The following is a 12,016-nucleotide window of genomic DNA, read 5'->3' as shown; positions in this document are numbered from 1 at the left end:
GTCATGTACGTAACCATAGCGATCACACAGTTTGCATAATGCTGTTTAGAAAAAGTCTTCCCTAGTCCACTTTGTCTGTGGTGAACAATCCTCTCTGTGCCTTAGCACCAATTTAGAGAGTACAACACTTAAGCATTCATAAGATGTTTCCATGGAAAAGGCCAATCAAATTGAAAGAAGAAAAAACATCGTCTCCAGGTGCCAAAAGAAGAAAACAAGTTCACAGAAACCTTGTCCAATTAAAGTTCAAGACAAATAGCCAATAACATCACAGAATAATAATTGTGGGTTGGGTTGCTTTCCAGCTCTTAATACTCATGAATGTACTCACAAGGACCTGATTCAACATCTCACACAACAGAAAAACCAACTGTGGTACACCACACACTGAGCAAAGTGTTCCATCTGACACTTAGAAGTGGTTGCACTCAACTACTTTTCATTTTCATCCCAATTTCAAGAGACTGCCACCAACACAGAGCTTGAAGTCCTTGCATCTAGCTCCCGTCGGGCTGTTCTGTAGAGTCTTTGAATAGTTTGAGTTCCACTGACAAGAACACGCCTTATTTCCTTTTGAAACCGAAAACCAGTGCCTGGGCCTTTGCATACGTGTTTATTCTTCTCCAAGAAAATCAAAAGCAATTTACGTGCTTTCCCCTTCACTGTAGGCCTGTAACTCTCCTCGCTTAATGAGGCAGTGTCTTGTGCTTAGCTGAGTTTAAAATGCACTTTCTCGGCCTCTTCCAGATATACAGTTTAACTGGATTCTCTTGGCCTCTGACTGTGAGTGAAAAGCTTCCTGCAGTGAAATATATCACGCTCTGATTTCTCTTCTTTCAAGGCAGAGTATTTTGCTTTGAGGTTGGCAAGGAAACAACTCGGAAAACCATTTGCAACAAATAAAATATTAACAAGACAGAATCTCTCAGCATCAGTTTCTCAACATCTCTTTCCTCCCTAAACTTAATAGAAAAACCCATGTAAAGACAAAGACTCACTAATTTCATCTTTTTGACCTCATTTTAATAACTCCTTAAATAGGAAAAATAGCTACAGTTGCTTTCCTTCATGTTCTAATCATTTTTCACAATGTATGTTTCTGTTCATACTTTATAGTTGGCCATTCACAGTTCAGTTCAGTTCAGTTCAGTCACTCAGCCGTGTCTGACTCTTTGCGACCCCACGAATCGCAGCACGCCAGGCCTCCCTGTCCATCACCAACTCCCAGAGTTTACCCAAACCCATGTCCATCGAGTCGGTGATGCCATCCAACCATCTCATCCTCTGTCGTCCCCTTCTCCTCCTGCCCCCAATCCTTCCCAGCACTAGGGTCTTTTCCAATGAGTCAACTCTTCTGGCTACTAAAAAAAACATCTAGACAGGTGGATCAATATTTAGATGACTATGTAAGAACCCCAGGGTTAAAAGTGGTAGGTCAAAAACCTGAAAAAATGACTGCCCATAAAATGATATGCAGTATCAACAGTACACTAGGCATTATTTAAGGGCTATTCAGTCTAGCTAGAGATGATGTGATTAAGCAAAAATTAATAATAACAATAACTTATAGAATTATTTCTAAAATTATTTCGATAATAATAGAGCCTATAAAATTTTCCAAGTACCAAAAACTACATTGACTACTTTACACACATTATCTAAGCTACTATTCAAAACAACTCCATGAAATCATCTTATATTTATACTCTAAGACAAGGAAAGAGAAATATGAGAAATAAAAGGACTTGCCCAAGACTGTACTGTTAATAAGTGATTAGACTGAAAATCAAATCCAGGTCTCTGATTTATAAAGCCTAGGTCTTAGCCACAGTTGCTTATAAATGAAGGCAAGGTAAATTAGTGACATATTTGTGGGCTTCCCTGGTGGCTCAGCAGTGAAGAATTTACCTGCCAATGCAGGAGACCCTGGTTTGATACTGGGTCAGGAAGATCCCCTGGAGAAGGAAATGGCAACCCACTCCAGTATTCTTGCCTGGGAAATCCCATGGACAGAGGAGCTTGGCAGGCTATAGTCCACGGGGTCACAAAGAGTCGAACACAACTTAGTGACTAAACCACCATCACCATTGATGGAGCAGGCATTAAATGGCTTGGTGGTGTGTAATCTTTACTGAGGTGATGAAGCTGAACTTTGAAGTAATTAAGAGGAGAGAACAGAAAAAAGAACTGGAGGGAAGGAGATGGGAGGGAAGAGAAAGACCCAAAGAAAAATGTAACATGTGATGTGTTACTCTTGGCCTAAAGTTCCCTGCTGGCTAAGATGGTAAAGAATCCGCCTGCAATGAAGGAGATCCAGGTTCAATCTCTGGGTCAGGAAGACCCCCTGAAGGAGGAAACGGCAACCCACTCCAGTATTCTTTTTTTTTTTCACTCCAGTATTCTTGCCTGGAGAATTCCATGGACAGAGAAGCCTTCGAGCTACAGTCGATGGGATTGCAAGAGTTGGACACGACTGAGCAACTAACACACAAAGATGCACAGAGGCTTCTCAAGTGGCTCAGTCGTAAAGAATCAGCCTGCCAACGCAGGAGACACAGGTTCAATCCCTGGGTCAGGAAGGTTCCGTGGAGAAGGAAATGGCAACCCACTCCAGTATTCTTGCCTGGAAAATCCCATGGACAGGGGAGCCTGGCAGGCTACAGTCCATGGGATTGCAAAAGAGTCAGACACGACTGAGCAACCAACAACAAGAAAGATATACAGCATATATCCAAGGCAAGTAGAAGAGACTAGTAGAGTTATTACTAGCTGCAGTAGAGCTAACAAAATAAAAAGATAAAACTGAAAACCTAAGTTAAGGTTAGACTTCAGGGTCTTAGGTGTCCAGCTATGCAGTTTGACCTTTATTGATAGAATATGATGCATCATTCTTCAGGTTTTTCAGTGAGGAAATGACATGATCAAAATCGAGTCTTAAGGAGATTCATCTAGTAAGTAGGCAGGCAGCTTGGATGAGGGTTAGAGATAAGGAACTGCAATAAAAATAATGCTCTAAGGAGCTTTCAACTGCAAAACACTTCAAAGCTTAATTACATCTTAGTTCCTAAACGCCAAATCTACATCAATGAAATATTCTGGACTTATTGGTAAACTTGCCTTTCTTCCCTCCAGGTCAAGTCTAGGGCTATCACATACAGAGGTTCTGGTCACCAGAATGCAAGTTCCATGAGGTAGGGATTGCTGTTGCTACTTTCATTGATGAACATCTGGGCTTAACACTGAGTAGGCATTGAGTAAACACTTATTGAACCAATGCATGCCTGAGTCAGAATGCTCAATCATGTAAAGGGCTAATTCTAGGCCTATTGTTATTAAATGTTTAAGTACAACGGAGAAAGATCGAAGCAGAAATACACTTTTTATGCAAACCATCATTTACCTATCTTTGACATAAATCAATATGCCAGCAAATTTGGAAAACTCAGCAGTGGCCACAGGACTAGAAAAGGTCAGTTTTCATTCCAATCCCAAAGAAAGGCAATGCCAAAGAATGCTCAAACTACAGCACAATTGCACTCATCTCACACGCTAGCAAAGTAAGGCTCAAAAATCTCCAAGCCAGGCTTCAACAGTATGTGAACTGTGAACTTCCAGATGTTCAAGCTGGATTTAGAAAAGGCAGAGGAAACAGAGATCAAATTGCCAATATCCGCTGGACCAACGAAAAAGCAAGAGAGGTCCAGAAGAACATCTGCTTCTGCTTTATTGACTATGTCAAAGCCTTTGACTGTGTGGATCACAACAAACTGTGGAAAATTCTGAAAGAGATGGGAATGCCAGACCACCTGACCTGCCTCTGTATGCAGGACAGGAAGCAACAGTTAGAACTGGACTTGGAACAACAGACTGATTCCAAATCAGGAAAGGAGTACGTCAAGGCTGTATGTTGTCACCTTGCTTATTTAACTTACATGCAGAGTACATTCATCATGAGAAATGCTAGACTGGATGAAGCACAAGCTGGAGTCAAGATTGCTAGGAGAAATATCAATAACCTCAGATATGCAGATGACACCACACTTGTGGCAGAAAGTGAAGAAGAACTAAAGAGCCTCTTGATGAAAGTGAAAGAGGAGAATGAAAAAGTTGGCTTAAAACTCAACATTCAGAAAACTAAGATCATGGCATCTGGTCCCATCACTTCATGGCAAATAGATGGGAAAACAATGGAAACAGTGACAGACTTTATTTTGGGGGGGCTCCAAAATCACTGCAGATGGTGATTGCAGCCATGAAATTAAAAGACACTTGCTCCTTGAAAGAAAAGTTATGACCAACCTAGACAGCATAGTAAAAAGCAGAGACATTACTTTGCCAACAAAGGTCCGTCTAGTCAAACCTTTGGTTTGTCCAGTAGTCATACATGGATGTGAGAGTTGGACCATAAAGAAAGCTGAGCGTGGAAGAATTGATGCTTGAACTGTGTTGGAGAAGTGTTGGAGAAGACTCTTGAGAGTCCCTTGGACTGCAAGGAGATCCAACCAGTCCATTATCAGTCCTGAATACTCATTGGAAGGACTGATGCTGAAGCTGCAACTCTAATACTCTGGCTGCCTGATGTGAAGTACTGACTCATCTGAAAAGATCCTGATGCTAGGAAAGATAGAAGGCAGGAGGAGAAGGGGCCGACAGAGGGTGAGATAGTTAGATGGCATCACCGACTCAATGGACAGGAGTTTGAGTAAACTCTGGGAGTTGGTGATGGACAGGGAGGCCTGAAGTGCTGCGGTTCATGGGGTCACAAAGAGTCATACATGACTGAGCAACTGAACTGAACTTAACTGATATAAATCACACTCCTCTCTAAGTGAAGATTAAACAAGACCTCATAAAAATCGAACGTAACATACAAGTCTTGTCTGGGTTCTGATTTGAACACTTCAACCATATAAAAGGCAGATTTGGGGTCATGAGGGAAATACGAATATTAGATATTTGGTATTAAGTTATATTAAAGAGCTGTGATAATGGCATGGCGGGAAAAAAAAGAACTTACCAGGAAGAGGCATACTGAAATATCTACAAGTGAAATGACCTGATGTCTGGGGTTCTTTATTTTTCTTTTTTAATATTTTTGATGTGGGCCATTTTTAAAGTCTTTATTCAATTTGTTACAACATTGTTTCTGTTCTATGTTTTGGCTTTTCGGTCATGAGGCACGTGGGATCCCAGCCCCCTGACCAGGGATCAAACACGCACCTCCAGCATTGGAAGGCGAAGTCTCAACCACTGGACCTCCAGGGAAGCCCCTGGTGTTCTCTTTAAATACTCCAGCAAAATCAAATGCAAAATATGTAGGATGGGAGATAGATGAAACAAAATTAGCAAAATGATGTTGATTTTTAAGCTGACTGGATACATGAGGATTCATTACAGTATTCTCCTTACTTTGATCCATATTTGAAAATGTCCATCAAAGATGTTTTAGAAGCTTATGAAAGGTGGGCAATAAAACAAAAACAAATGCTAATATTTTAGTCAATGCATGAAGATGTCCACTAGATATCCTCCAAATACAGTTAAACTCATTCATTCATTCATTTAACACATGGTTTTTGAGTCTACAGTGTGCTGGGGCTTCATTCAAAGTGAATGAGACACTGTCCCTGCCTCAGAGATCTCATCATCGTGTAGGGAGGCAGGACGAAAAATAGTGATAGCAAATCTACAGTCATCATGACACACAGATAAGAACAAATTACAGTGCAGGCACAAAGGATGTAAGTAAATTTAATATTGAGAAAGCTCACTCTAGCTGCAGGGTTCTTAACAGAAGAAAAGCAGAGAAAATAATGGCAGGAACTGAAGTAGTAGCACTAAACAAGGGGTGGATCCAAGAAATTTTAAGGAAGTAATAGATTTCTCACGTTGCTTATACTTTCTTTTAATAATAATAAAATAGCTACTTATTTATAATAATAATAATAAAATAGGTGCCTACTCTGTACCCAATTCTGTAAAGAAAATCATGTTTCTGAACCTGTCATCTGTGCTAATGGCTAAGAAAATGGTATTGGTAAACGTGGGCCAGAGAAGGAAGAAGGAAATTGTACATGACATGCACAAAGCAGTAGTAATGTGAATACTCATTGACAAAATGAGAAAAAACGTTTATGGAGCAATATATAAATAAATAGCACAAAAATAATTTTGCATGACACTAAAAATATGTAAATATACATTAATCTGTGCAATGGGTTTTATTTAAGAGAACTCCTTTTGCTAAACTCAAATATGTGGTACATATTCAAATGCTACAAGGTATATCTAATCATAAGGTCACATCTGTATTCTATTAAGGAAGTTATTTTCGTAAATTTCACTAACAGTAAAATACGTGACAGGATATTTAACTAACTACACAGCTGAATTCTTCATAATACTTCTTTCACTCAATTTTAAATAAAAATAACAAGCCTATGCCCACAGGAAAAGCTTCACAATTCCATCAACCAGGATAGAATCAGGCTAGAAAGATACAGACAATGGTCCAGTTCAGTTCAGTCGCTCAGTCATGTCCGACTCTTTGTGACCCCATGGACTGCAGCACGCCAGGCTTCCCTGTCCATCACCAACTCCTGGAGCTTACTCAAACTCCTGTCCATTGAGTCGGTGATGACATCCAACCATCTCATCCTCTGTTGTCCCCTTCTCCTGCCTTCAATCTTTCCCAGCATCATGGTCTTTTCAAATGAGTCAGTTCTTCGCATCAGGTGGCCAAAGTATTGGAGTTTCAGCTTTAGCATCAGTCCTTCCAATGAGTATTCAGGACTGATTTCCTTTAGGATGGACTGGTTGGATCTCCTTGCTGTGGGTTGCCATTCCCTTCTTCAGGGGCTCTTCCTAACACAGTGATTGAACCCAGGTCTCCTGCATTGGAGGCAGATTCTTTACCATCTGAGCCAAGGTTGGGGACCCAGTAAACTATGGACTATCGCTAATAATTGGGCTTCCCTGGTGGGTAGATCCCCTGGAAAAAGGAATGGCTACCCAGTCCGCTATTAATAATACAACCAAAAACTATAATTCATAGTCATTTCTTATTAATTGTAACAAATGTACCATAGTACTGTATGATAAGAACAGGTGAAATGGGTGAGAGAGGAATACAGAAATTCTCTGTACTATCTGCTCAGATTTTTTGCAGACATAAAACTACTCTAAAAAACAAAGTCTGTTAATTTTTAAAATGGTTCACTTCTTCCTTGATGAAATAAATCAAAATATATTCTTACCTTTTAAATTTATATTTCATTTTATATATTAATACTATACTAGATATTAAATCTCTGTTCTTTTGAGCTACTTGAGAGGAATATATATCTTTTTTCTCCATTACCCAAAATAGATTTCCCAGTCTTAGAAAGGAAATATGGTGGAAACTATCTCTTATATCAGGCTTCCCAGGTGGCGCTACTGGTAAAGAATGGGCCTGCAAATGCAGGAGACATAAGAGACACAGGTTTGATCCCTGGGTCAGGAAGATCCGCTGGAGGAGGGCATGGCAACCCACTCCAGTATTCTTGACTGGAGAATCCCCCTAGACAGAGGAGTCTGGCGGACTACAGTCTATAGGATCACACAGAGTCGGACGTGACTGAAGTGACTTAGCCTGTATGTACACATCTCTTATATTATTCTTGGAAATAATAAGAATAAAAAACTCTTCCAGAGACAAAAGGCATGACACCTTCTGGAGAGGCATTCTGTTGCTGCCAGCTGAAAGGGAGAGCAGTGGGAATTGCAGTGCAGTGGTGTCAGAAATCCCAAACAGATGTTCAATCCATTGATCAAAGAGATGAGCAGTATGGAAGCTGAGGAACCATCTGTCTTCTCCCACAAGGAGACAGAGCATCATCAGTGCATGGAAACTTTTGGCACAAGAAAGACCTTAAGAGATTCTTTGCTCTCATCCCTTCATTTTCACAGATGAGGGAATTTTAATGGCCAACTAATTTCTGATAAGCAGTTCTCTCCAAACTTTTCTGAAACATGAAAAATAAAGAGCCTGATTCTAAGAGGTTAGAGAAAATCAGCCTCTTTTCTTTATCATGTACGCAAATAATTTTTGCTTGAGACAGAAGATTTTTTTCCATTTGAAATTCTATTATGGAGAAGGGGCAAACAGAAACAGTAGCGAAAACAAAGACACAATAAGAGGCACTGGGCAAAGAAAGAGAGGATTGGAGAAGGCAATGGCACCCCACTCCAGTACTCTTGCCTGGAAAATCCCATGGACGGAGGAGCCTGGTGGGCGGCAGTCCATGGGGTTGCTAAGAGTCGGACACGACTGAGCAACTTCACTTTCACTTTTCACTTTCATGCAATGGAGAAGGAAATAGCAACCCACTCCAGTGTTCTTGTCTAGAGAATCCCAGGGACGGAGGAGCCTGGTGGGCTGCCGTCTAGGGGGTCACACAGAGTCGGACACGACTGAAGTGACTTAGCAGCAGCAGCAGCAGGTTAAATCAACAAACTTGAGCCTCAAGGAAAAAGCCAGGAGTGGGGATTAGCTTCTGTGATGAACTCCAGGAGCCAGAGTCATACAGTGTTTTTGGAGGCAGATACAGTTTTTGTTTTGCTTGAGTGAAACCCTGAATACTCACTGACAAATCCCTAAAGAACTGGCCCCTTCTTCAATGACCAGTAATCAGAGAAACTCAAGGAGAGGAGACTCTAGCTTTGGCTGTAAAAGAAGACTCATCATATCACCATTTGGAAAAGAACCAGTGGGATAGCACACTGGAGAAGGGAAATTGAAAAAAGGAATTCATGACTGAGGAACGATCTTCACCTAGGATACAAAAGGCTGCACTTTCACTGACAAATCTGTATATAGTTCACGTGTGCTCGGTCGGCATCCTCACACTTGGAGTTAAGTGGTTTGCTTTCCCCTAAAGGACACTACAAAGTCAGCGATGACCCAGTCAGACGGAGCTGTCCTTAGAGCAGGAAAGTGGCCATGGCCAACATTTCAAGGTTGAATACAGAGGGAAGCCCCTAATAGGTCTCAGGTTGATGACAACAGAAGTGACAACTGACAAAGCCCAGCATGCATAGTTTTCGTCCAAACCAGCCCCATAGCAGCAATCAAAACTCAGGCTGAAAGCTCTTTAACCCCTTTCTCAGCATCTGAGATACCCTGAGAACTCTACCGCTGTCTTATCCCACCCCAAGAAAAGCACCCAGATACTCATTTATCCTTTCTACAAGATAGAGAGGTCTCAACAAGCTGAGAAGCTTCATGCTGAGTTCCTCAATCTTTTTTCTCCCTGCTCTTTATTTTATTCTGGTGAAAACAGTTTGAACTTTCTTTCCAATGCACATATTTATCTCTCAGAATGTTACTTGCTTAGACAAAGCAAAGGACTTGGCAACACATGGAATGTAGGAGAAATTCCAGCTTGCACTTGAGACTACAACCTTGGTGAATAAATGGCTTTGCTCTAAACAGAACTTTTTCAAACCATAGTCTATATCACCCATGGCAAAAGAAATAATTTTTGAAAGTATATTGTAGTTCCTTCCGCTATGGCTGGGAAACAACATACAAACAGGTAAGCTCTCAAAATAACCAGTTGGCATAAATTAAGTCAGCGCTTTACTCCAAGTCCAGCAATTCTGCTGACCCTTCGAAGCATTCTAAAGTAAGTTCCTTTCTCTCCATTAGAGTGTGGACACAGTGGCTTGGAACTGAAGCAGTGCAGTGACAAGAGACTGAAAACAAATGCTTCCATTGTGCAGCTTGCTGAGACAAAAATGAGAGTTTGACTCACAAATACAACACAGTTAGAGGCAGTGTAGAGGCCACAATGGGCCAACATGGAAACAGAGACAATGTGAACACTTTCACTTTGACACATACTCTCAGAGTCCAACAGTCCCCCTGAAATTACTGCCAACCAAGAAAATGATTTTTAAATCACTTTTACTTATATTTTGATTCTGGAATTCATGAATACTCAGGAAGATAGATTTGACTGGATGATGTTTTGCCTGGTTTGTTGTCTTTGTCAGAACTTTTTAAACATTAGGATCTTGCATTTCTCATTAGTTTGGGGACACATGATTGCGGGAGGGCGCGGTTAGGCAGAATTTCAAAGTAACGGAACTATGCTATGCAGTTGCTTACAAATTAAAAAGTGTTCCTTTGGGTTCTTATCATTTGTCTGAAAACTACAGAAGTGCCAGCATCTACAAGCTCTGGCACTCTATGAGCATAAAATTGTGACCTTGCTTGAGCATTTTAAAAATCTATTTAATTCCCCTGAAGAATGGACAATGATAACTTTCTGTTACTCTGGGGAGAAGCAGATGGCCTTCTTCACCTTAAAGGTCATAAAATTGGTGGGGAGAGTAATGCTGATCTTCACTAATGAAGGAAAATTCCTTTTGCAAATCCTGCTTTGAATGATTATTTTTTCTGTTAAATTGAAAAGAGGCTTACCTCCTCAAGTCTGTGAAAGAGAAGATTCACAGGCTTTACGGTGAGTGTATCAAATTCTCCCTAAGTACTGTATTGATGTCATGCACTGTGGCATTAGACTAATTAGGCATTATGCCTGTTTTCAGTGCCATCTGTATTTTCACTTAGACAAATGGAATATGATAGCAATGAAACTAAGTGGTTCAATGCTTATCACAATAAAAATTTCCATTAGGAAAATATGTTTAAGAGTACTCAGGATAACTGAATTACCCTTAGGTCACTTACCAGAACATTGATGCTTCATTTCTAAGAGGCTCCATCGGAAGTGGCCTCATAAAACTACTGCACAAAATGTGTCTAATGCCAGCATCCTGATGTCACCAGTGGCATGACTGGTACATTAATCCTGCCAAGCATTTAGTGAATTCTTGAAATTTTATCACTTGTTAGTCATGAAAATTGAGGGGGGAAAAATATTATATACCCAACTTGGCCTCCATCCCATGCAGCCTCATCACATCTTTGAGCTTGGCTGTTCTAAAGCATGTTTCATTAATGTGACTCAAAGAAACCACAGCTAAATCATGAGTATAACAGACTCCCCCCTTGTTTCCATCCCTGTGAATTCATACTGGAATGACCAAGGGATGATGGAAAAATTGGGGCAGCTGCTGAATCCAAGAGAACATCATGCTTCCAAGGAGAAATGACAGGGAGCTGTGAGTAACTGCATTTTCCTGTGTTTTCTACATCTAACTCTTAGGCACACCCAAAGAAAATAAGTAGCCCCCCAAATTTTATGTCAGTCAATAACAGTTATCTCCTTGAACAGAAAAGACTAGCAGAAGCTATTAATACAAATGCATGGATTCCTCCTTCCTCACAGAATTTCCCAAAGATAGAGCCAGTGTTGTATTCACTTCTGTATTACTGGGGCCCTACATGCCTGGTATATAGTAGGTGCTCAAGACATGAAAGAATTAGGCTAAAAAATATATGCTTATAAGTAGTCAACTAGGACATCTTGAAATGGGACATCACTGAGCTTAGAGACTAGGAATCAACAGGACATGGTGGAAAATGCACAGTATTGTGTTTGTATCCTGATTTTACCATTTCCTGTCTGTATGGTATTGAATAAATATCTCAACCACTGTAGTGATTTCCTCCAAGACCATTAAAAAGAATATATGCAAAATGTTGAATTTGGTAAATGGTAATTATTATGATACTATCACTTCCTGAGGTTATTTATAGCATGCTAAGATTTAAGATGCATCGTTACTCATATTCATAATAATAATATCTCACACTTGTAGGTATAAGGCACTTTTCTAAGCATCTCGTAACTTTTATCACGTTAACTCAATCAACAACCAAATAAAGTAGTAGTATCTCCATTTTATATCAGAAAAAATTGATGTCCATATTCCTAAGTATATTTACAAAATTAATTAGCATCTCAGAAGGGCCTCTAAAGGAAACAAAAAAAAAACAGCTAAAAACCTTAAACATTTATCCAAAATGCAGTTGAAATGCCTATTTTTTTGGCTCTATTATCTGTTT

This window comes from Giraffa tippelskirchi, chromosome 1 (genome assembly GCF_054371585.1).
Source record: "Giraffa tippelskirchi isolate mGirTip1 chromosome 1, T2T-mGirTip1v1.2.pri, whole genome shotgun sequence".
Taxonomy (NCBI): Eukaryota; Metazoa; Chordata; class Mammalia; order Artiodactyla; family Giraffidae; genus Giraffa; species Giraffa tippelskirchi.
Note: the sequence above shows the minus strand (reverse complement) of the source record.